Source organism: Ursus maritimus, unplaced genomic scaffold (genome assembly GCF_017311325.1).
Source record: "Ursus maritimus isolate PB19 unplaced genomic scaffold, ASM1731132v1 scaffold_14, whole genome shotgun sequence".
In the NCBI taxonomy this organism is placed as follows: domain Eukaryota; kingdom Metazoa; phylum Chordata; class Mammalia; order Carnivora; family Ursidae; genus Ursus; species Ursus maritimus.
This window is the reverse complement of record NW_024423786.1, coordinates 2,691,320-2,718,384: the sequence shown is the minus strand read 5'-3', so window position 1 is coordinate 2,718,384 and position 27,065 is coordinate 2,691,320. Positions and strand designations below refer to the sequence as shown.

Here is a 27,065-nt window from a genome sequence, read left to right as displayed (position 1 = left end):
TTTAGGCATTCATTTGACAGCAGGAAGAGCTAGGTCAGAAAACTTGGGAGACAGACGGGAATGAGGAGCCCTGCATCATTCCAGAGCTGGCTAAGTACAGGCATGCTCACATAACTGACAGGTGATGAACAACGGACTACTTTGATAACTGGCTTATCTATTACCCCTACAATTTCTGACTCTCCAGTGTATCCAGTGAGGGACACATATGATAAATGTAAATGCCCCCTGGGTACCTAACTGAGACCCTAGCTTAGTTTAAAATCTAGTCGTATTTCAAGATTGTCAGAAATGTCAGAAATACCTAGGCAGATTTCCTAGGTATCACACCAAAAGCACAATGTATAGAAGGACTGACAAACTGGACTTTATCAGGATTAAGAACTCCTTCCCACTGTTAATACAATGTTAATACAATGGGAAGACAAAGATGGAGAAAATATGTGCAAATCACATATCTGACAACAGACTTAGAACTCTAAAATTCAGCAAGAAAACAAACAGCTCAATAAAATAAATAAGCAAAAGATTAACCAGATACTTCACCAAAGATGAATAAACATGTGAAAAGATGAGCCACATTATTACTCATTAGGGAAATGCAAAAACCATAAGCTTAAACTACCAACCTGCTTGAATGGCTAAAAAAAAATTTTTAATGACGACACCAAGTGCTGGTGAAGATATGGAACAATTGGAGGACGTGGAGCAGTATTGCTGGTGGGAATGTAAGACAGAAAAACCATTTTAAAAATTAAACATACATTTTGGGGTGATGACAATATGTTCTGGAATGAAATAGTTGTGTTGGTTGCATAATCTTGTGAATATACTAAAAAGCACTAAAACATGGGATGCCCGGGTGGCTCAGTCGGTTAAGTGTCTGCCTTTGGCTCAGATCATGATCCCAGGGTCCTGGGGTCCCAGGGTCGTTGCTCGGCAGGGAGCCTGCTTCCCCCTCTGCCTGCTGCTCTCTCTCTTTCTGACAAATAAATAAAATCTTAAAAAAAAAAAAAGTACTAAAACGAACCTTGAAAGGATGACTTAATGATTCCCCTCCTAAGTATCTACCCAAGAGAAATGAAAGCATATGCCCAGACAGACTTGTACACAAATGTTCATAGCAGGTTTATTTGTAATAGCCAAAAACTGGAAGCAAATATCCATCAAACTGGAGAATGGAGAATTGTGACCCATCTATATAATGGAATACCATTTGGCTATAAACAGGAATGAACTACTCATACATTTAACATGGACGAATCTCAAAATAATGCTGTTGAGTGACAGCAGTCAGACACCTCTCCCCCAAAAGTACATCCACAGTATGTGCATATCCATAAAGTACATACACAGATTCCACTTAAATGAAATACCAGAAATGCACACTAGAAAGTAAGTCAGTGGTTGCCTGGGGATGGGTAAGGAAGGGGCAGTAGGCAGGAAGGAGGATTTATAAAGGGGCACTGGGAGACTTTTGGGGTAACGGATTCGTTCATCATCTTGATTGTTTCACAGACACATGCATACATCAAAACTCAACATGGAGAGTATAAACACGTACAGTTTACTATACGGCAATTATACCTCAATTAAGCTGTTCTATAAAAAAGAGAAGGTAATCAGAGGCTATCTGCAGAAATTTGAGGGGATGACGTGGAAGAAGCAGTGATCTTGCGATGCTGCACTTCCTATTTCATTCAGGATGTCAAATCTGGGTTCCGGTTTGGGCTTTTCTCAATGTTCTGCTGCACACACGTTTGTCACGTGTTCTGTTAGCACCTAGAGTCACATTGCATACAGAAACCTTCCACCCACCCAAATCTGCCCAAGGGGAATATTCTCTCCTGCTCTCAGACTCAAAACTATTTCCTATGTTCCTCTACCCTACCCATTACATCTGGTCTAGTCCTACCCGTAACTAATCTTCCCCAACCCTCTTTTTCCATCTGCACAACCCCAGTTTGAATCCTCATTACTTCCTGCCTCTTTATTTCCTCAGCTTCAGAGTCGCCCTGCTCTATTTAGCCTGCTTTGCTATAAACACACAGTGTTAACTACCACAGTCAGAGCTCCTCGGGCTAACTCTTCCAGCCCTCCCCGGCATGGCCCCAGCTCCCTTCTGATCTATTTGCTTGCCACATGCAACTTCCCCTTCTATTGTAACCTGCCTGTCCGTACTTTTCCAGGCCCAGCTCCTATAAGGAGCATCTCTGTTGTACCATGACTCAAACCCAGCGACTCCTGATTAGACTAGAGGCAAACAACTGACTGAAGAGAAAGTCAATCCACAGTGGGGGCTGAACCACTCAAGATTCTCAATGGAAGCTGAATGCCACCATGCAGCGTGGTTAAGCAGTGCCACACACTAGGCACAAGAACTGCAGCAACAGATGGTGTCAGGGAAGTCAGACCCAGTTGGAAGTTGAAAGAAAAGAAGAACCCGCTTTATACCCACTAGGATGACTATAATCAAAAGGACGGAGGGTAACAAGTGCTGGTGAGCATGTGGAGAAACTGGAATCCCATACACTGCTGGGCCAAGGTGAACTGGTGCAGCCCTCTGCAAAGTCCGGTAGTCCCTCAGAAAGGTAAACACAGAGTCACCTTATGACCCAGCAATTCCATGCCTAGAGATGAACTCAAGAGAAATGAAATGAAACATACATCCACACAAAAACCTGAACACAAATGTTCACAGCGTCAATATTCACAAGAGCCGAAAAAGAGGAAACCACCTAACTGTGTACCAACATCTGGTGATGCACAGAGAACAAGCTCTGAGTAAGCAAAATCATTTGGACCCTTAGGGAACCTGAAGAAATCAAAACGGGAGAGATGAGAACCCAGGAGGTGTTCCACAGAGATGACAACCTTCCCCCTCCCATTAAGCTGGCTGGAAATGAATTCCCTAAGATTCTCTCCAGTATCCTTCTGGTAATTCTTCCCCGCCAGTCCACGTGAGTGATGAGTCGTGCAGAGACAGCCTGGACTGCACACACTGTTCCCATCCCCGGAAAGAAACAGCTCTCTTAGCCACAACTTTCTCACTTTGCCAAACTCAGTTCCTTTTCAGTGCCCTACACTTTTCTACTTCTGACTCTGCCTGTGACACTGCTTTTAACTGGAATAGCCCTCCTGCCCTTTCTCCCACCTACCTTCCCTAACCCAACTCGAAAAACACTTAAAAATAATGCCTCCTAAACTGAACAAATCTCTGTCTTCAGTTGGCCTCTCTACCTACACATGCAAAAAATTAACATTAACACTGATGTGCTCCATTGAATACAGACACTCAAAAACAGCAGCCTCAGTATATAACAAATAAATGTTTGCCAAATTGCATTACTCCAGAGGACAGAACCTGAACTAGCTGTTTAACAAGTTAAGTTTTGAGGGGCCCCTGGGTGGCTCAGTCAGTTGAGTGTCTGACTCCTGATTTTGGCTCAGGTCATGATCTCAGGGTTGTGAGGTCAAGCCCCACATAGGGCTTGGAGCCTACTTTAAAAAAAAAGAAAAAAAGAAAAGAAAAAGAAAGAAGAAATACAGAAGGAATGACTGAAATAGAAAAAAATCATTTTGCAACCCTTAATGAAAATGAAAGGTTTAGGTCAAGATCATCAATGATGCTAGTGCCACAGGTGAAAGGTGGGTGGGGAACTAAAGATCTACATGTCACCAGAACAGCACCTCACAGATCACTTCTCATCACAGAGGCTGGGAAGGAAGAGCCATACGCAGCTGTGACCATCTCAATATAGTGATTAAACTTATCTTCACTAATAGTGGGACAATCAGACATTATGAAACATTCTCATCAAAGACATATAACCTAAATTTACCCAAGCTGCACAAGAAATATCAGGGGTAGAGGAACATATTAAATATCAAAGGATGCGACCTGCCAAATCCAAAATGTGGAACATTCTGTTACGACAAGTGGCTCAATCTTTTCAAAGTTAAAGGTAATGACATAAAAGGAGGGAGGGGGAAGGGACCACATGCTAGATGAAAAGACCTGAGCATTTAGGGGTGAATTTACTTTGTTTCTTTTTAAAAAATATTTATTTATTTGAGAGAAAGAGTGTGTGAACAGGGGTGAGGGGCAGAGGGAGAAACAGACTCCCCACTGAGCAGGGAGCCTGATGCAGGACTCGATCCCAGGACTCCATGATCTGAGCCGAAGGCAGTTGCTTAACTGACCGAGCCACCCAGGTGCCGTGGTTAAAGAGTTTCTGATACTGAATCCCCAAGATCCCCCAACTTTTTTTTTTAAAGATTTTATTTATTTATTTGACAGAGATAGAGACAGCCAGTGAGAGAGGGAACACAAGCAGGGGGAGTGGGAGAGGAAGAAGCAGGCTCCTAGCGGAGAAGCCTGATGTGGGGCTCGATCCCAGAACGCCGGGATCACGCCCTGAGCCGAAGGCAGACGCTTAACGATTGAGCCACCCAGGCGTCCTGAAGATCCCCCAACTTCACCATGGGCTGTTAGACCTGTCAGGGAATGTCCACATGCGGAAACCAAACCTTCTGAAGTAGTTCAGGGTGTGCTGAACCAGCTGTCAGTCCTGCTCCCCAGGCAAGAAGGCCCTCACTGCTAATTCAGATTTAAGTAATCCTTCGCATCATTATGTTATTCCCTCCTGTTTTGTTTGTTTGTTTTAGAGGGTTGCAGGTGTGGTAAGACTTCAGAAAGTTAAGAATGGGAGAGGTTTGTAATAAAGAATACATTAACATGGTTTGCTTAGTTTACTGTGTTGGGGAAGAAGGGCCTGAAAGGGAATGAATACTGGTAAACATTCTAATTCTTGGGGAAGGGTGAGCGAAACCCTTAAGTTTCCTTTTTTTTTCCTTCCCTTGTCCCTTCCCCTTACCCTTTTTTCATCTTTAATCTTTCACACAACAAAACCTAACTGTAGCCTAGAATAAACTGCCCCATCCTTTTTAGCTCAATATTTCCAGAAGTATCCTCACCCCAAGAGGTTTTCAAATTTACTAGCATAAAGTTAAAGAAAGCATTCTTACTGCATTATAATTTATATTATGACTTACTGTGGTAAAATATGCATTAACATAAAATTTGCTTTTTTTTTTTAAAGATTTATTTATTTATTAGACATAGCCAGCGAGAGAGGGAACACAAGCAGGGGAAGTGGGAGAGGAAGAAGCAGGCTCCCAGCGGAGGAGCCTGATGTGGGGCTCGATCCCGGAACGCCAGGATCACGCCCTGAGCCGAAGGCAGACGCTTAACAACTGCGCCACCCAGGCGCCCCTAAAATTTACCATTTTAACCTCCTTAGCTTTATAAACAAATTCTCACATCTACAATTTAATTTTCTTCCTCACTTGTAAGATAGACTTCCTGGCCAACTCTTAGGGTCGTAGGGAGGATTCTATGTGCAAATAAACAGGTAAAGGAGCTTTGTAAACAATAAAACACTTTACACAGATACATGACTTACCCGAAGTCACTATGGGACTGACCGTAGGGAATGACGTGATCTTGCCTTGCGCCCCCCCCCCCCAAAGAGGATTAGATTTAAAGATTTCAGTTACCACTAGTTCAAAATGTTTTTGAGTCTGTCAACCTAGAAACTGAGTGCTTTCCTGTAGCTCTCAGTCACCTCAGAGCCACCCATCCTTTCATTTCTACATCTCACTTCTGTTATGGTTGCTGGATGAACTTCCTCACTTTTACTCAAAGGCTTAACCATCAAAAGCCTGTTGGTTAGGTGACTAAGCTGACTTTCTGCCAGAGTGCATCCGGCTGTTCACAAACCAGATACTAGTTCTTTGACCTGCAAGAAGTATCTGAGAAACATGGGACGCCTGGGTGGCTCAGTCGATTAAGTGTCTGCCTTTGGTTCAGGTCATGATCCCAGGGTCCTGGGCTCCCTGCTCAGTGGGGAACCTGTTTCTCCTTCTCCCCCTGCTTGTGCTTGCTCTTTCTCTGTCAAATAATAAGTAAAACCTTAAGGAAAAAAAAAAAGTATCTGAGAAACAGAGGTATGTAAAGGATCAGTATAAGGATGCTCTGGGATCTGTCCTTAGGAAAGAGTGACTCTATTCTTAATGCCAAGTTTATTAGTCAGGGTTGTTCAAAGAAACAGAACCAAGAGAACCACTAAGATGGAGGAAGAGAACCTAACGGCTCTTTGGCCCCATATATAAGCTCATATTTTGCCAATTACCTTCAAATGAGATTTAAAATATGTTGTTAAAAATAAACTTCATATACATAAGATTTACACATGTAACAATGTATAAGATCTCATAAATACATACAGGATCATACATATATACATATGGAGGCCAAGAAGTCCCAAGATCTGCAGTCTGAGGGCCTGACAACCAGGAGAGCCAATGGTATAAGATCCAGTCTGAGCCTGAAGGCACGAGAAAACCTCCAAACGGAGTGAATTCTCTCTTGTTGAAGCTTTTTGTTCTACTCAGGACTCTTAACAATTGGATGAGGGAAATCTGTTTTGCACAGTCTACAGATTCAAACGTTAATCTCTTCCAGAGAGACCCTCACAGATATATCCAGAGTAATGCTTTAACTAAATAACTGGGCATCCCCTCCCCGGTCAAGCTGCCACATACAATTAACCACCAGGCCAGGGCTAGATATGAAAAACTAACAGAAGCTCACCCACTTGAGGTTTCAGGTAAAATGAGGAACTGTAATGCTTAAGCACAGGCCCATCTCTTTAGGCTGAAAAGGAAATGCTAAACGAACAGAAATGTCAAAAGTTTCACAACACTTTGCTTCTATTTCAAAAGTTACTGAAGAGAAGGTTTAACGGGACTGAAGCTGTGCTAGTTGTTAAGACTCTGGCAAAATAAAGGTCCGTCTGCCAAACTGGATCATCAGTGCACAGCCTGCTTCGAGACACCGTTGCTAAATACGAATTAAAGGTGCAGACACAAAACTACCGTAACAAAAAGGAAGAGGGATGAACACTCCATATTCCATAACTGCACATGCTTCTCCACCACACTACACTACGAGCTGGTAATATATGGTTTATGAAATCACATTTCCCCGTCAGGCCTGTCGGTTAAGACGCGTTTGTATGGAGTGAAGGCACCGATCTTAATTTCCTCATTTGTAAGAGCATCACACTGTGGTGCGGCATCACCACCTATTTCCAGAACTTTCTTTCATCACAGCAAACAGAAACTCCACACAGATTAAGCAATGATTTCCCAGGTCCTGCTCCCCCAGCTCTTAGTAATCCCTATTCTACTTTCTGTCTATGAATTTTCCTTCTTTAAACAGCTCCTGGGAGTGGGATCATACAGTATTTGTATCATGTGCGGCCTATCTTAGCATGATGTTTTCAAGGATCGTCTACATTGTAGCAAGCATCCGGACTTCATTCTTGGGGTGCCTGGGGGGCTCAGTCATTAAGCGTCTGCCTTCAGCTCGGGTCATGATCCCAGTGTCCTGGGATCGAGCCCCTCGTCGGGCTCCCTGCTCAGTAGGGAGCCTGCTTCTCCCTCTCCCTCTGCCTGCTGCTCTCCCTGCTTGTGCTCTCTCTGTCAAACAAATAAAATCTTAAAAAAAAAAAGAACTTCATTCTTTTATATGGTGAATAATATGCCGTTGCGGGTAAACAACACATCCTGCTTATCCTTTTTAATTAATATTATTTAAATTCAAGTTAGTTAACATCCAGTGTATTTTGCTTATTCTTTTATCTGCTGATGATGTGGGTTGTTCCTTTTTTTGACTCTGAGTAATTCTGCTATGAACAACAGTGTATCAGTATCTGTTTTGAGATCCTAATTTTAAATCTTTTGGGTATATACCTAAAAGTGGGTTTGCCAAGACATACAGTAACTCTGTTTAAACTTTTAAGGAACAACCAAACTGCTTTCCACAGCGCCAGCACTGTTTCAGCTTCTTAGCAGCAATACACAAGAGTTCCAATTTCTCCAGATCCTCACCAACATGTGTTTGTTTGATTTGACAGAGAGAGAGAGAGAGAGAGAGAGAGAGAGAGCGTGCGCACGAGCAAGCACAAGCAGGGGGAGTGGCAGAGGGAGAATCTGACTCCCTGCTGGGCTCAACGCAGGCCTTGATCCCAGAATTCTGGGATCACGATTTGAGCGGGAGGCAGAGGCAGCCGCAGACGCTAACGCTTAACTGACTGAGCCACCCAGGTACCCCTCACCCCTTTTAAGTAACAGCCATCATAGTCAGTGTGAAGTGGTATCTCACTGTTGGTTTAATTTGTATTTCCCTAATGACTAATGATATGCATTTTTCTGTGTACGAATTAGCCATTTGCATATCTTCTTTGAAGAAAGGTCTATCCAGGTCTTGTGCCCATTTTGAATCGTGTTTTATGTTGTTGAGTCGTAGGAGTTCTTACATATTCTGAGTATGAATCCCTTACCCGATGTATGATATACAGGTATTTTCTCTCATTCTGAGGACTGTCTTTACTCTCTTGATACTGTCCCTTGAAGCACAGTTTTTAATTTTGATGAAGTCCAATTTACCTGTTTTTTCCTGTTGTTGCCTGTGCTTTCAGTGTCATATCCACAAAATCACTGTCAAATCCAATGTCATAATTTTTCCCCTATGTTTTCTTCTAAGAATTTCATAGTTTTAACTATATAGATTTAAGTCTGGTTTTGATCTAATTTTTGTACATGGTGATAGGTCAAGCTCATTCTTTTGCAGGCAGATGTTTTCCCAGTACTATTACCATTTATTGAAGACACTGCCCTTTTACCACTAAATGGACTTAGCATCTTTGTGGAAGTTCAACTGATCCTATATGAAGGTCAATTTCTGGGCTCTATATTCCACTGATCTACACATGTATCCTTATGCCAGTACCACAATGTTTTGATTATTACAGCTTTGCAGTAAGTTTTGAAAATCACGAAGTGGGAAACTTCAACTTTGTTTTGAGCTTTCAAGATTGTTTTCACTATTCAGGGTCCCATGATTTTCTGTATGAATTTTTAGGATGCATTTTTCTATTTCTGCAAAAAACAGTCATTGAAATTTTAATAGAGATTGCACTGAATCTGTAGATGGCTTTGGGTAGTAATGTCATCCTAATAAAATTGATTTTTCTAACCCCAAAACGTGACGTGTCTTTTTATATCTTCTTTAATTTTTTCCAGCAGTTTTAGAAGTTTTCAGTTTACATCTTTCACACACCTAGTTAATTCTTTAAAATCAGTTTTTAAAATTTTAAATCCAGTATAGTTAACACGCAGTGTTACATTAGTTCCAGGCGTACAATACAGTGAATTAACACGTCCATACATCATCCAGTGCTCATCACAAGTGAGCCCCTTCATCTCCATCACCAGTTTCGCCAATCCCCCTGCCCACCTCCCCTCTGGTAACCATCAGTGTGTTCTCTATAGTTAACAGTCTGTTTTTTGGTTTCTCTCTCTCTCTTTTTTTTTTCCTTTTCTCATTTGTTTCATTTCCTAGATGCCATATATGAGTGAAATCAGATGGTGTCTGTCTTCCCTACCAAGCTAATTTTGCTTTTTTCTGATGCTATTTTAAGTGGAACTCTTTTCTCGGTTTCCTCTTTGGACAGTCCACTGTTAGTATATAGAAAAGCAACTGGTTTTTGCATGTTCACTTTCTATCCTGAAACTTTGCTGAATTAGTTTATTAGCTTTAACATAAGGTTTTTATTTTTTAGTATGAAATCTTTAGATATTCTACACATATAAGATCATGTCACCTGCAACACAGATAATTTTACTCCTTACCTTTCCCATTTGGATGTCTTTTATTTTTCTGGCCAAACTGCTCTGGTTAGAACTTCCAGTACTGTTACGAATACAAGTGGTGGCAGTGGGCATCCTTGCCTTGTCCCTGAACTACATCAGAGGAAGAGCTAGAAGTCTTTTACCACTATGATGTTCACTGGGTGCTTTTCATAACATGGCTTTTGTTATGTTGAAGTCACTGTCTTCTATTCCTGGTGTTTGGAGTCATGAAAGGCTGCTGAATTTTGTCAAAGGCTTTTTCTGCATCGAGATGATCATGCGTTTTTCTTGTTCCTTTCATTCTGTTAATGTGGTGTACTATACTGATCACTTTTTCGATGTGCAATCATCCTAGCATTCTAGGGGAAAAAAATCCCACTTGCTCGTGGTGTATAATCCTTTTAATAGGCTGCTTAATTTGATTTGCCGGTATTTTATTCAAGATTTTTGAATCATTGTTTATAAGGGCTACCAACCTGTAGTTTAACTTTTTTTGTAGCGTTTGCCTGGCCTTGGTATCAGAGCAATGTTGGCTCGTAGAATGATACAGTAAGTGTTCCCCCCTCTTTGATTTCTGGCAAGAATGTGAGAATCGGTGTTAGTTCTTTAAATGTTAGCATTCACCATTGAAGACATCAGGTCCAGGGTTTTCTCTGTCAGTAGGTTTTGAGCAACTGATTTGATCTCCTTACTTGACAACAAGTATGATTTTTATTGAGTCAGTTTTGGTAGTCTGTGTTTCCAGGAACTTATTAATTTCATCCAGTTTATTAAATCTGTTGGTGTACAAGTGTTCACAGGACTCTCTTATAATCCTTTTTTTTCCCCTGTAGAATTGGTAGCAACATCCCCACAAAGTTCATTTCTGATTTTTAGAAATAGGAGTTATTTTTTTCTTAGTCAACCCAGTGGGAAGTCTGTCTGCTCTGATCTTTATTATTCCCTTTCCTTCTACTAGCTTTGGGTTTGGTTTGTTCTTTTTCTAATCCCTTAGGAAGTAAAGTTAGGTTGTTGATTAGAGATGTTTCTTCTTGGGGCACCTGGATGGCTCAGTTGGTTAAGCATCTGACTCTTGGTTTCGGCTTAGCTCGTTAATTGTCAGGGTTGTGAGACTGAGCCCTGAATGGGGCTCTGTGCTCAGCCTGGGGTCTACCTGAGATTCTCTCCGTCTCCTCCCTCTCTACCTACCCACCCGCTTGTGTGCACTCCCTCTCAAATACATAAATAAAATCTTAAAAGAGACGTTTCTTTTTTTTCAATGTTAGCATCTATCGCTGTGAATTTCCCACTTAGTGCTTCTTCATTGTGGCCCTTAAGTTTTAGTATATTGTGTTTTCATTTTACTCATCTCTAAGTATTTAAAAACGTCCCTTTTTAAAAAAATATTTTATTTATTTATTTGACAGAGATAGAGACAGCCAGCGAGAGAGGGAACACAAGCAGGGGGAGTGGGAGAGGAAGAAACAGGCTCATAGCGGAGGAGCCTGATGTGGGGCTCGATCCCATAACGCCGGGATCACGCCCTGAGCTGAAGACAGACGCTTAACCCCTGTGCCACCCAGGCGCCCCTAAAAACGTCCCTTTTGATTTTATCTTTGGCCCCACTGGTTCTTTAAGAGTGTGTTGTTTAACATCCACAAATTTGTGAATTTTCCAGTTTTCCTCCTGTTACGGATTTCTAACTTCATCTTGTGGTGGTCAGAAAAGAAATTCTATATGATATCTATCTTGCTACTGAGCTTTAAATTGTGGCCTAAGACCAGGTGTGTCCTAGAGAAGGTCCCCTGTGCACTTGAGAAGAATGAACGTGCTGTTATTGGGTGGGGTCCTGTATGTGTCTGTTAGATCTGGTTGGGTTATTGTTATTCAAGTTCTCTATTTCCTCACTTCTCTCTTCTCTGATTCTACCCACTCTCGAATATCATTGTAAAATTCTCTCTCCCTTCAGTTCTGTCAATTTTTGCCTCATGTATTTTTTTTCATTTTAACAGTTTTTACTTATTATTATTATTTTTAAGATTTTATCTATTTATTTGACAGAGAGAGACATAAGCAGGGGGAGTGGCAGAGGGAGAGGGAGAAGCAGGCTCCCTGCTCAGGGACTCAATCCATGGTCCTGGGATCATGACGTGAGCCAGAGGCAGACAACCGAATGACCACCAGGCGCCCCTTAACAGTTTTTACTTAAAGTTGCATATAAGATTACTCCTGGGGCGCCTGGGTGGCTCAGTCGTTAAGTGTCTGCCTTTGGCTCAGGGTATGATCCCGGCATTCTGGGATGGAGCCCCGCATCAGACCCCTCCGCTATGAGCCTGCTTCTTCCACTCCCACTCCCCCTGCTTGTGTTCCCTCTCTCGCTGGCTGTCTCTCTCTCTGTCAAATAAATAAATAAAATCTTAAAAAAAAAAAGAAAGATTACTCTACTTCTGCATCTTCTCAATTGTTTCTTCCTTATATATATGCCCTTTCCCTTTCCTACTTGGCAAGACTTGGCTTTATGTTCAAGCATCTTTTGGCGGTCTTTGTCCAGTTTTAGTCTAGTGGTAACCACCTTGCTAGAGTGAATGCCCACATGGACAGCTGTGCCATTCACCTTCTCTCACTGTACTCGTTCGGTGTAGATGACGTACTTCTTCCCGTAAACCTGGGCTACTCTGCCAATTTGCTGACCTTCGTAGTGCCCTCGTGCAATCTGCACTTCATCATCCTTTCAGAAAGATGGACATGGATCGTACGTTTTACTTCTGTCTCAGCTCTTTGGAAAGAGGGGAAAATATGATCTTCCTGCGAACATGGGAAGGTGCACCGAAACGCCGTTCACGGTTCTTGCTCCGGTCAGAAGCCACAAAGGGCTGAACTTCATTTTGGCCACTGGTGCTTCAGCCATGGCTACAAAGGGAAGGGCTGCCTCATATAATTTGATGACCTGTCATTAGATGTGTAAACGTTTACCATTATTTTGTCTTCTTACAAAATTTTTTTGATTTAAAATCTATCTTCACTCATCTCAGTACGGCCACCCCAGCTCTCTTTTGGTTACTATTTATGTGAATTATCTTTTCTCACTCTTTCATAATTAAAATATTTTGTGTCTTTGGATCTAAACTGAGTCTCCTGTAAATAAATAGTTGGATCAGGTTTTTCTATCCAATCTGCCAATCTGTCTTTTTGGAGTTTAATGCATTTATATTTAAAAAAATTACTGATAAGGAAGGACTTATTTCTGTCACTTTGGTGACACTTTGTGTTCTATAGGCCGCATAGCTTTTTTCTTATTTGGCACGACTATCTTCTTTTGTGTTCAACCGATTTTTATGTAGTAAAACACTTTAATTCCCTTCTCATTTCCTTTTGTGTGTATTCTATAGCTATTTTCTTTGTCATTATCCCTCCGCTTTACAGATGTTAATAAAGTACCTTACTGTGTTGTATGCAACCCTTTCCTATAGTGTTGTGATGCCAACAGACTTGTATCATCACTTTGAGACCACACTTTAAGCAAAAGGAAATGAATACTCTAAGTGTAAACACTGAGGTCTTTAATGCCAGAAATTATTAGATTTCCAAACTAGAAAGGAAAAGCCCATTGAAGCACCACAGATTTTAATTTTCAATAAAGTAACATTACTCTAATAATCCGCCTAAACAAAAAGCTTTTTGGAGTTCCTTAAGGAAAAAAAAAAAAAAAAAAAAAAAAGAGCAGGTACCTGGGTGGCTCAGTTAGTTAAGTTTCTGACTCTTGATTTCAACTCAGGTCATGATCTCAGGGTTGAAACTGAGCCCTGCACTGGGCTCCCTGCTCAGCAGGGAGTCTGCTTCAGATTCTCTCGCACCTTCTCTCCCCTCTCTCTCAAATAAATAAATAAATAAATAAATAAATCTTAAGGGGGGGGGAGCAAAATGTCTAAAGACCAAAAAGTGAGAAAACCATTGTAGACTATCCCAGCCATTATCAGTCCATTCCTTGCCCTGCACCATTGTGATGGAATTACAAACACCCATTTGGGCCCCTGGCTGGCCCTAGGTTTTTAGTTCTTATAGCTCAGAAGGCTGATTTTTGGTGACCCGATGGACTTTGGTAACCTGACAGGTTGTTTTCTCCTTTTTTTCTTTCCATCTTGTTTCTTTTTTCTTTATTCTCCATTCTTTTACTTTTCCCATTTTTTTCTATTTTCCTTTTTCTTATTTTTCTTTGTTCTATTTTCTTATTTTTCTTCATTGTCTTTTCTCATTTTTCTTTTTTAAATTCTTTTATTAGCAGTTAGTAAGCATAATTATTGTTTTATATCATCAGTATTAATGTCGTTAGCACATCAGCATTGCCAATTAGCACGGTTAGCAGATCACCATGCAGCAGGGCGCTGCAGCCATCTCTAACAAATTACCCGTATCTACGACTACGAGCTCCTCCAGACCACTGATCAGGGTAACTTCGCCAATGGTGAGGCTGGCCCAGCACATCCTGACTGGGACAGAGGCCGTGAAGGTCATTAGGAAGAGTCAGCAGAGCGCCTCCAGTTTCCAGGGACTTTTCTATGAAGCACACAGCACAAAGGCCTTGAATCACACCAATACTGTAAAGCTGAGGTGACTGACACTGAGGAAGCACTATTCCTTGTCTCGGAGTGTGTCAGTGGAGACATGTTTGGTTATTTACAATGGACCATGGCCACATGACAGAGAAAGAGGCCAGAGGCAATTCCAGCAGCTAGTATCCACTGCGTAGTACTGCCACCAGAATGGTATAATACACAGGGACCTGAAGCCAGAGAACCTACTTTGTGACACTCAGGTGAAATGTAAAAATTACAGACTTTGGCCTCAGCAACGAGTTCACCACTGGCCATAAGCAGAACACCTACTGTAACAGCCTCCCTTATACTACCCCAGAATCCTTCCTGTGCCAAAAGTACAATGATCCAAGGTCACCTGGGTGGCTCAGTCGGCTGGCTAAGTGTGTCCAACTCTTGATTTCAGCTCAGGTCATGATCTTAGGGCTGTAAGATCGAGCCCCACATTGCCCAAGCATGGAGTCTGCTTAAGATTCTCTTTCCCATGGGGCGCCTGGGTGGCACAGCGGTTAAGCGTCTGCCTTTGGCTCAGGGCGTGATCCTGGCGTTATGGGATCGAGCCCCACATCAGGCTCCTCTGCTATGAGCCTGCTTCTTCCTCTCCCACTCCCCCTGCTTGTGTTCCCTCTCTCGCTGGCTGTCTCTATCTCTGTCGAATAAATAAATAAAATCTTTAAAAAAAAAAAAAAAAAGATTCTCTTTCCCTCTCCCTCCGCCCTTCCACCTCCCCCCGGCAATTACAACAATCCACTACAGTGGATGTGTGAAGCACAGTAATCATTGTCACCATGGTCACTGGTGTCCCTGCCTTTTGTGGGAGAGGACTTCAGGGAGCTATGGAAGCAGATCCTGAGGGGGCAATACCACATTCCAATATTCTTATCTCTTGAATGTGAAAACCTCGAGAAAATTGATGGCCCTCAACCCCAGTGATAGAGGAACGTTAGAAAATATTATGAGGGATCCATGGATGAGAATGGGCAAGGAGAAGAAACTCAGATCTTACACAGAGTGCTTCATGACAATAAGGACCCCCAGGGTGCCCAAGGTGATGATGAACATGGGCTATGGGTGGGACCAGATCCAGGGCTTATGAACAGCATGGAGGTATGACAAATGTGATGGCCACCCATCATACTGGGTAATCCCAAGCTCAAGAAACTCAAGGTGAAGGGCCACCCCCCTCATAGTAACTCCCTTCTCCCCTTCTGCAGGCCCTAACAGCTGCATTCTTTCCCCAACCTAGAAAGTTCAGCAGATACCTAACAATGCAGTAAAAGCCTGCTATTCCCACCTGGTTCTTCAAGGCAGAAAAACAGTGGCTGGAGGAGCACGAGGACTCAGAGTAGAAGGCCACAGTGCCTGCCAGTCCCCCACCCAGTCTGGAGTCAAGGACCACCATCCCCAGCTCAGCCCCCTAGCAGTGGCCCTGGGGCCTCCTCCTCCACCCCCAGCACCAAAGGAAACCAACTGTCGTCAATGTGTGTCCTTAAAAGGAAATCCTCTGCAAACCAGGCAGCCTGATGGTACCACCCAAACCTCTCCCTCTGGTCACAGCCAGGGCCAACGGTGATGGCTGGGTTCCTCAACTTAGAGACACTTCTGTTTTAAGCTTCCCAGCAAGAATCAGAAAGGCAAACAAAATAGAGTGAAGCCCATTTAATCTCTCATGGTGGATGGCCAAGGCAGAAATCAAATCAAAGACCATGGGGAAGTCGAGCTGCACTCCCTGAATTTTAAATGAAGAGAAAGAAGATGCTGAGCTCCAGCGAGCCTGACAACACAATACAGATCAGCCAGAGACTAGGCACAAACAGCTGCAGATGGGAGCAATGTAAGAAGTACACGCTGTGTGTGCAAGATGCTTAGGGAAGAGGGCTTGGTTATTACTGATAAGGAAAGATTTACTTCTGCCATGTACCGTGTTTTCTGCATGTCTATATTCCCATTGTCCAGTTCTTCATTTACTGATTTTTTGGGTATTTAGTTGAATTTTAATGTAATTTTTAAAAAAGATTTTATTTATTTGAGAGAGAGAGAGAGAATGTGCATGTGCATGCAAGTGGGGAGAGGGGTGGAGGGAGAGGGAGAAGCAGACTCCTTGCTAAGCCGGAAGCCAGACATGGGGCTTGATCCCAGGACCCTGAGTTCAGGACCTGAGCCGAAGGCGGATGCTTAACTGTCTGAGCCACCCAGGAGCCCCTAATGTAATTTTTATGTATCATTTTGGTTCCCTCTTCTTTCCTCTTCTGTATATTTATATTTTCTTAGTAGTTACCTTGGGGATTACAATCAACATCTTAAATTTATAATAATCTAGTTTAAATAATATCAATTTAGTTCAATAGTTTATACTCTGTTCCAATCTGTCCTTTCTCCTTTATGTTGTTATCACAGATTACATCTGTGTGTGTTGTGTGCCTGTTATGACAAACTGAAAACTTTCATGCTTCTGTCATTTATTTAAAAAATATTTTACTTACTCATTTGAGAGAGAGAGAGAGAGAGAGAGAGAGAGAAAAGGCACAAGTGGTGGGGAGGGGCAGAGGAAGAAGCTGTCTTTTAAATCATGTATTTAAAAAAGGACCAAACAGGCACTGGGTAACTCGGTTAAGCGTCTGCCTTCGGCTCAGGTCATGATCCCAGGGTCCTGGGATTAAGCCCACGTCCGGCTCCCTCCTCAGCAGGCCTCAGTCAGGCCTGCTTCTCCCTCTGCCTGCTGCTCCCCGCTTGTGGCCGCGCATGCACGCGGGAGCGCACTCTCAAAAATAAATAAATAATAATTTTTTAAAAGGACAAAATAAAAGAGAATATTGACTTTTATAGTTACCTATACCAGTATTATTTCTTCTTACGGCTTTGAATTAGTGTCTAGTGTCTTTTCACTTCAGACTGAAAAACTCTCTTTAGCATTTCCCATGGGGCAGGAGTAATGGTAATGAATACCCTCAACTTTTGTTCATCTAGAAATATCTCAATTTCTCCTTCATTCTCGAAGGACAGTTCTGCCAGATACAGAATTCTTAGTTGATAAGGTTTTTCTTCCCCCCTTTCAGGACTTTAAAATATGTCATCTTTACTGTCTTTCAGGCATCCATGACTTTTTTTTTTTAAAGATTTTATTTATTTGAGAGACAGAGAGAGCCTGAGCAGGGTGGAGGGTCAGAGGGAGAAGCAGACCCCCCACTGAGCAGGGAGAAGCAGACCCCCCACTGAGCAGGGAGCCCGACGCAGGCCTGGATCCCAGGACCCCAGGATCATGAGCTGAACCGAAGGCAGAGGCTACATGACTGAGCCACCCAGGTACCCCTGAAATCCATGATTTCTGATGAGAAATCAACTGTTAAAATCTTATTTAGAAACCCTTATATATGACAAGTTGATTCTCTTGCTTTCAAGTTGTTGCTTTGCAAATTCAAGTTACAACTTGACTGTAATGTGTCTTGGTGTAGATTTCTTGAGTTTATCCTCCTTAGAGTTCATTAAGCCTTCTTAGATGTGTAAATTCATTAAATTCTGGAAGTTTTTGGCCATTAGATTTTCACAAATGTTTTGTTCCTCTCTATACATTCTCCTTCTGGAGCTCCTATGAACTGCATATGGCATGCTTGAGGATGTCCTGCAGGTCCCTCAGGCTGTGTTCACTTTTCAAATTTTTCTCTTTCTGTTCCTCAGGCTGAATAACTTTGATGGTCTTACCTTCAGCTTGCTGATCTTTTCTTCTGTCTGCTCACATTTGCTGGCAAACCCCTCTAATAAATTTCGTTTCAGGGGCATCTGGCTAGCTCAGTCGGTTGAGTGTCTGACTTGATTTTGGCTCAGGTCATGATCTCAGGGTTGTGAGACTGAGCCTTGTGTTGGGCTCCCTGCTCAGCAGGGAATCTGCTTGAGATTCTCTCTCCCTCTCTAAAATAAATAAATAAATCTTAAAAAAAGAAAAAGAAAAAAAAAACAACAACTTTCATTTCGGTTACTGTGCTGCTTTTTCTGTTCCAGAATTTGTTACCTTCTTTTAATTTCTTTCTTGATGGTCTCATTTTGTGCAGACATTGTATTCTCAATTGCCTTTAGTTCTTTGTCCATGATTTCCCTTAGCTCATTGAGTATATTTAACACAGTTGATTTAATGCCTTTTTTTTTAAAAAAAAAAAAAACAAGGTTTATTTTAGGGAGATAGAGAAAGCTTGGGCAAGCAGGGGAATGGGAGAGGGAGAGAGAGCAGCAGACCCCTTGCTGAATACGGAGCCCAAAATGGGGCTTGAGCCCACAACCCCAGGATAATGACTGGAGCCAAAATCAAGAGTTGGATGCTCAGCCACCCAGGTGCCCTGATTTAATGCCTTTAACTTATAATTCCAATGTCTAAGCTTCCTCTGAGATGGCTTCTGTCCAATTCTTTTTTTTTTTCCTGTGAATGGGCCACACTTTCCTCTTTCTTTATACGTTTCATATTTTTTTCTTGTTGAGAAATGAACATTCTGAGTATTATAATGTGGTATCCTGGAAATCTCACTCTCCTGTACCTCAGGGATTGCTGATTGTTGTTTGCTGAGAGCTGGAATTGTCCATTTGTGAGCACAGCACTCACAAAAGATCAGCAGTCTATCCCTTCATGAAGCACATCTCCATCCAATCAGGTTCCAGAGTTCCAAGATAGTTGATTCCAAATACTCTTTCCAGGTCAATGGCTGACTTGGTAGAGGGACTGACCTCTAAAGCTTCCCACTCAGTCTTTTTGTGTGACATTACTGCAGTCCACAGTCTTTTAATTTAAACATCAGTGAACTAGTCCAATTTTCAGACCTTGACCAAACTCATTCAAGCCCTTGAATCACTGCTAATTCTCTCAGTAGAAAATGCCAGGTACATGCGTATTTTTTGGACCTAAGTATGATTTGTTTTCTAGTTTTGGTAAAGGATCAGGATGAGTCATTCCTTCTTTCTTAAATCTCTTGTGACCACAGAAGACCATCACAGGAAAGGAACTGATATGTGGCAGAAGGCAAAGATAATCTAATAGCATGGACTTAAAATATCAAACTAGTGGCTCCTGGGCTTAAATACCATTCAAAATACAAGAAGTAGTATGTAGTGTTAAGAAGTGGTTGACTGGGAGTATGGCATAGAATTTACTTCAAGAGTCTTTACTCTGGGTACAACTGTCCAGTGTTCTGAAGGTACAGCTGGAGTTAATACTTCTAACTCTGTGCTCAGAATACATTAGGGACTTGAATATTCGCTAAAATATTTAGCTTCCTTTGTATTAAAAGAAGTATCTTTCTGAAAGCATATGCAAGGAAGGACAGAATGCTTCATATAGGTAAATTACTTAGCTCTCACTCCAGAAATCTTCTCTCTCTAAAACATGCCTTTTTGGGGGGGTGCCTGGGTAGCTCAGTCAGTTGGGCATCCGACTCTTTTTTTTTTTTTTTTAAAGATTTTCTTTCTTTATTAGAGAGAGAGAGGGAGAGCACAAGCAAGAGGAGGGCGACAGGCAGAGGGAGAGGGAGAAGCAGGCTCCATGCTCAGCAGGGAGCCCGGTGTGGGGCTTGATTTCAGATCATGACCTGAACCAAAGGCAGACGCTTAACCGACTGGCACCCCAGGGAATCCAACTCTTGATTTTGGCTCAGGTCATGATCTCGGGCCCCTGTGGGGCTCCATGCTCAGCACAGAGTCTGCTTGTCCCTCTCCCTCTGCTCCTCTCCCTGCTCTCTCTCAAATAAATAAAATCTTTAAAACATATATTTTTTGAAGCAATAAATTTGTATCAGTAGGATAAGCTGGGCGTTTACAATGTTTGGGAAATCAATGTTCTAACAGTGAGCAATTCCCACCAAACAAATTCTTCCTCCAAAAACAGCCAAACTACCTCAACAATTAACCTGTCAATGGCTGTGAATAGGAATGAGTTCACTATCAATATGACATCATCACCGGTTAGGAGCAATTGGGGAAGTTGGGAACTTCTATTCAGTATCACCAGAAATGGATACAAATCAGGGTACCACACCATGCCAGCACTGCCCATAATCTTTGGTTAATGGGTAATCCTACTTTTTCAGGAGCAGTTAGCTCGGTTTCCTCTTTCACCCTCGCTGCTGTGCTTGCCCATGCCTACCCCTATCTGTCTAAAACCTGTCAAATAGGTGTCCCTGCTTTTAGAGCCAGAGTCACCATCTTAGACCAGGCTTGCACATATCCTACCCATGCTATTTTAGCTGTAAATCCTTTCAACCAGAATAATGCCCCTCATATTTTGTCATTTCCTTTCAAATATGTAAATATGGCCAGATTATCATGATGAAATGTGGTCAATACGAAAACGAGAGTACTACAAATCTGTCTGCCTTTAGCCACATCACGATACTTCTACCTGGGCTCTTGAATAGTAACATACCCGAAAAACACAAAGCCTGTCACACTGAGAAGCAGTGTACACCATGCCACCTTTCTTACTGTACTCAGTCCCTACCTGCCGTCCTCATTTTCAGGGCCTACCATCCTGCCATCTTCTCACATCTATCACCTCGAATCAATCTCTGCCAAGAATCTAGACGCCTACTTCCAAGTTCTGCCACATTAACATACTGGGAAGGTCATGGGTCCACTTCTCTCCTTTCCTTGATGCATCTCTCTCAGCCAAGAGAACCCAAGCGGTGAAAAGAACTCCGCGCCTACTTCACAATGCGTATGCAAACATAGGAACGCACGTGGGCAGACTTACACGTATTATGAGTGAACATTCTAAAATGTAGTTAGAATTTTTTAAAGTAGGGTACAGAACAAGGTATGTTCCCATTTGTGTTTATTAGGTTGAATCCTACGAAAATGTCATTTTTGTAGGTCAAAACCAACCAAGCAATTTTATGGGGTTCACAGTCTCTAAGGTAGGAGGGATTAAGGTAGAAAAATATTTGTTTTCAAGGTTTCCGTGTGTAACAACTGGACATATGAAGTTTATCACCACCTCTTCACATCCAAAACCTGAGAGCACCTGCCCAGAAGCCTACTATCAAATCTTTGCCACACGACATCATCGCCTTTTGTGGGTGGCTCCTCATGTGTCACACAGTCAGAAAAAAAATTCCTCCAGGACAGGAACTATCTTACTCCTTTGGCATTTCCTTCGCATAGCACCCAGTACAAAGCATCCTTTGGATGCCTGCATGTCTGAATGACTACATTTCCACTTCCCCTGTCGCCACTGTTCTCTACCCCTGTTCTCTACCACAGTAGTGGGAAGCAGAAAAAACAACTCACTTCTCAGACTCTGACGTGCACTGTTTGATTCTGGCCTGTGAACAACCACAGGTGAAGTTATTCATTAACTGTATACACCATCTGTCTAGGGAGGGGGTACATTACAAGGGTGACCAACTTGAGCTCCTCCTCATTCCCCTCCTACCCTCCTTCCCAAACTCACAAGGGGCATCTTGCTACTATCTCACCTCTCCAGTGGGCTTACAGAGATTTGGTCCTAAGGTTCCACCCTTCACAGAAACAGCACACCTTTCTCTCCCCCAGGTAGATCACGGATGCTTTTTATCTCCAGATGACTTTACGGGCACACAGAACTGCAAGGCACAGAAGACTGCCATTTGGCAGGGGCAGGTAGCCAGTCACATGTAGACAGGATTTCATGTTGTTGTCATGCAGAAACGATCAGCTACAACTTGAGAAGGCAATAAGGGGAAAAAAGGAAGAACCGGCTGACCAAGCGTACTTTTTTCCCCTTCTAAAACACAATCGTTTCTCCCAATTCAGACTGCTAACATTCTTTCAACAGCCCTGAAAATAAAGACTGGCCCAATGGTCTACTCTTGATCTGTAAAAACTGACTAACTCCCTCCTATTTGTTACAATTAATTAAAAAAAGGAAAAAAATTTAATTTATGCCAAGTCTGGGACACTCATAGGGAATCTGCTATTACAACCTCTACTAGAAAATGACAAAGAAATCTAATTTGTCAAAGTTAAACAAGAAAAGTTGGTAAAAAATCCATCTAGAGCACAGATTATGAACTGTTATGTGATCACATAAGGCAAGCAATGATCACAGAAGGCAAAACATGAAATGCATAAAAACTTCTTCATGAACATAATTTAAAACCTAATACTTGCTTTACAAAGTCTATTTTCAACTCATCACCTAAGGCGGTTGGGCTACAAGGAATGAAAGATATGTACCACTGCTCCACCAAACCCAAGGCTCCTGGGGGGTCAGAAACCAGGTTTTCTACTGTGTGTAGACCTACCACATTGCACAAGGCTTGGCATGTGGTGGTGCTCAATAAACCTACTGACTATATAAACAATTATACAGTATTTGTCCCAGATACAAAGGGGAGAGATTTTAGCTGCCTCCTTCTGCTAGGGCACCTCAGAAATAGCTTCTTCTAAATTTCTTGGTGGATGAAACCGCCAGACAAACTGATTAAGGGACCAGGCAAAGGGGTAGAAAGAAAACCAATGTAATGAGAAGCAAACATATTTTGAGCCTAACTCTGACAAAGTTCTATGAAAAGATGGAAAACTGCTGAGCTTATCAAAATGTATTATGAAGCAGAAGCAAGTAAGGCAGTGGTACTGTCCCAGAGACAAAGAATGGATCAGAATATTTAAAAAAAGATACATGTAGGTGGGTAATTAGTGTGTGATGAAAAGATTTCTAGTCAGTGAGAAAAGGACGACAATATAACGAAATACTGGCACAGCCATACCTTTGGAAAGATTCTGATGTCATATTGCATCACACATAAGAATTCCAGTGTGCTAGGTACTAGGGAAAAACATTGTTTTTATTGCCCTTAGGATGGGGAAAGCCTAGTACATTAACATGAAACCCCCAAACCAAAACAAATCAACAATGTTGACTACAGGGAAGTTTCTTTACTACAAAAACACACCATTAACCAAACCAAGCCATGATAAACAAGCCTGGAATGTTTACAACACGAAAAAGGGTCAATATTCTTGCTATATACGAAGTTTAGGTTCAAACAAACAAAAACCCACCTCATTTGGGCTTTAGAGAAAATAGTCAATTCACAGAAGAAAAATAAACGGCTAATATTTTTTAAAAGCTTAATCTATTCATCAATAAAATGGGAATGAGGTATCATTTAAATTTTTCCCACTAGTTAAACTGTCAACCTTTAAGAAAATTGACAATTGGCAACTATATAAATAGAATTCTCAAGCTACAAGCTCCTCTTGGAGGCAGTATGGTAATGAATACCAAATTTTAAGTATAAATAACAACTATACCTTAAGGAAATGATCAAATAAGTGGCTTAAAAAAAAAGATATTATTTTAAGTAATCTCTAGACCCAGTGTGGGGTTCTAACTCACAACCCCAAGATCAAGAGTCACATGCTCCACTGACTGAGCCAGCCAAGAGCCCCTTAAATAATTTTCTTAAAGAGAAAAGTTGGAAGTAACTGAAACATTCATTTAGAAGATGGTTAAACTTGGTAAATGCAGTATCACACAGCCATTAAAAACAGTAATGTCCGGGGGGCTCCTGGGTGGCACAGTTGGTTAAGTGTCTGACTTTTGCTTTTGGCCCAGGTTGTGATCTTAGGGTCATGAGATCCAGCCCTGTGTCGGGCTCTGTGCTCACTGCAGAGTCCGCTTGGGATTCTCTCTCCCTCTGCACCCCACCCCACACTTCAAAACAAAACAAAACAAAACAAAACAAAACAAAACAAGTGTGTACTGACAAGGAAAGGTGTGTAGTACATACAGTAAAATCTTTAAAAAGCCAAGTTATGGAAGAGTGTACTGTATGATCCCTTTTAAATATAAACATGTAACTTTGGAAGTATAGCCACCAAATTATCCAGAAGGGTAATAGAGAACTATTCACTTGCTTCTGTAATTTAGAATCAAGTCCATTTTAGGAAAAAAAATCTAACCACCTAGGGACGCCTGGGTGGCTCAGCCAGTTAAGCGTCTGCGTCCGGCTCAGGTTGTGATCCCAGAGTCCTCGGATCGAGTTCCGCACTGGGCTCCTTGCTCAGTGAGGAGCCCTACTTGTGCTTGTGCTCACACTCTCTGACAAATAAAAAAATTTTTTAAAGATTTTATTTATTTATTTGACAGAGAGAGACAGCTAGTGAGAAAGGGAACACAAGCAGGGGGAGTGGGAGAGGGAGAAGCAGGCTCACAGCAGAGGAGCCTGATGTGGGGCTCGATCCCAGAACGCCGGGATCACGCCCTGAGCCAAAGGCAGATGCCTAATGACTGTGCTACCCAGGCACCCCTCTGACAAATACATTTTAAAAAATTTCTCAAGAAGAAAAATAGAACCACCTATACTGAGGTTACTCTTGCCCCTCATGAAGTGAATGAGCAGGGCTCCATGTGGGTGATAACTTTTGAAATGGCTTAAAGGGTCCTCAAAGTTTCTGATTGTGTCCTCTTGCCAGTTGGGATTTTACAAAAGCCACTGAAGAATGATCAAGAGCCAAAGAAAGCCAAAATATGAAAGGATCTTGAGGACAGCCAATCCGCTATGCTCATCTTTCAGAAGTGGAAACGGAAGCTTAGTAACTTACTTCAGAGCCATACTGCGGCCCTGCTTAAGGAATTCTCCAAAATCCTACTGCTCTGGCCTACTGATTTCAAGCAATGTGAAGAATTCACAGGTATTTCTTTTTTTCACCCAGAGAACACAACAGATGAGCATGCATGCATATATCTATAGATATATCCATGTACCTATATGGCCATATATATATATACATATATATATATCTCAAAAGCCACTTGGAGAATATATTTTTAGTTCTTTCTTTCAAACGATTAGCTTTTGGGGGAAAACTGATGAATTAGTTTAGTGCCTACCCTGAAGCCCCTCTCCTAGGGTAGGCAAGACACACATAAAATGTGTGCAAGACACATATATGAAATACAAGTCACAGGCATTCAGTGAAAGCTGAGAATAGTATGGGCTGAAATGGCCACATAAAGCTTTAAAAATGGAGCTGGTGGTACCTGAGCCAGGCAGGACACCAAAAGACAGAGCACAGAAATGAAGGGAAGTGGCAGACACTAAGCTGAAGGAAACAGGGAACAAAGTGTGGTATGGAACGGGCAAGTAAAATAACTTACGGTAAGTAAAACAATACAGGGTGTGCATCAGAGAAAGGACAAAACCAGGAAGATAAGCCGGAGGCGGTGTGTGGAGGGACATAACGAAGGGCAACGGAAACCCAAGGGTTCTGCGGGCAGGGAAGGAATAGGACCTAAGGAGTAGTTTTAAGACTATCTGATCGCACTTTACAAGGAAGACTGGGGGTGGGGGGGGGTGAGACATCAGTTAAAAGACATCTAGTTAAGTCTATAGGTATCCTACACTGAAAACACGGAAGGCAAGGGAACGCTCAGACTCAACTGTTTCTTTCACACCTACTTCTGCAAAGGGTATTTTGAGGCACTTAAATCGAGATTATCACACATCATTTAAAAGAAATAGATATCTCAAGTTAGAAAGGTGATCTGTGAGTGAGGCAACTTGGCATCCTTTCCTGCATTTAACTGTCAGTTGATGGGAACAACAATCTACAAATGAGCCACTGGTTCCCCAACAGCTATTACTACAGCAAGCCACCGTAAAACTTGTACTATTTCCCAAATATTTCCAACTCTGTGCTGTCCAGGTTCATGGTAGAATCACACTCTTTGGTTTCCTGTATGGTGTGACTCATTCTGGCCAGTGAGCTGTAAGCCTAAGTGACGTGTCATCCTGGGCTGGAACACTGAATGACAGAAGTTAAGACCCTCCAGTAGTTCTTTTTCACTTTGCCAAGACACCCAGCAATATTCCATATCGTGTCCATCAAGTGAAGTAGTGATGCAGAGCTCCTGGAAAACTCATGGTGCACGTGCTGCACGAGCAGAAAATAAACCTACGTTGCCTTCAACCATTTTGAGGTTACTTGTTTCTGCAGAGTAACCTAGCCTATTCAGTCTCATACTGCTGGAAAACTGACTACCTACAAACTTACATTTCAAAAGAAGCAGAATAATCATGGCATCTTTCTTTTATTTATTTTTAAGATTTTAATTATTTGAGAGAGAGACAGAGAGATCAAGACAGGGCACAAGGGCGGGCAGGGGTGGGAAAGGGAAGCAGGCTCCCCACTAAGCAGGGAGCTTGACATGGGGCTCAATCCCAGGACCCAGGATCATGACCTGAGCCGATGGTGGACGCTTCTTCTTCCTTTTTTTTTTTTTTTAAAGATTTTATTTATTTGTTTGACAGAGAGAGAGACAGCCAGCAAGAGAGGGAACACAAGCAGGGGAGTGGGAGACGAAGAAGCAGGCTCCCAGCGGAGCAAGAAACTTGCTGCGGGGCTCGATCCCAGGACTCTGGGATCATGCCCTGAGCCGAAGGCAGACGCTTAATGACTGAGCCACCCAGGCGCCCTGGATGGTGGACACTTAACCAACTGAGTCACTCAGATGCCCCAAAGCATCCTTCTTTAAAAAAAAAACAAAAACAAAAAAACAACTCTTAAATAAAACTGAACAATAAAATTTACGTAGGCTCTTCTTCCAGATAAGATGTTATTTTTCTCACCACTATTAGGGTTAAAGAAGCATCTGACAACTTGCAATATGGAGCACCAGTTCCGATCCCACTACTGGCCTCCATGATACTGAGCATGTCCTTTTGGGCCATTTCCTCATCTGCAAAGAGATGGTCACAATTCATATGCTGCTTG

General features: G+C 42.2%; 1 protein-coding gene and 1 pseudogene across 2 annotated transcripts in view; both read right to left on the bottom strand.

Annotated features, from left to right (window-relative positions):
- The window catches only part of RAB7A (RAB7A, member RAS oncogene family), a 76,850-nt gene that overhangs the window by 41,357 nt on the left and 8,428 nt on the right, over positions 1-27,065 (bottom strand). The gene's annotated exons all lie outside the window — the stretch shown is intronic.
- Positions 11,823-18,107, bottom strand: LOC103669620 (annotated as a pseudogene).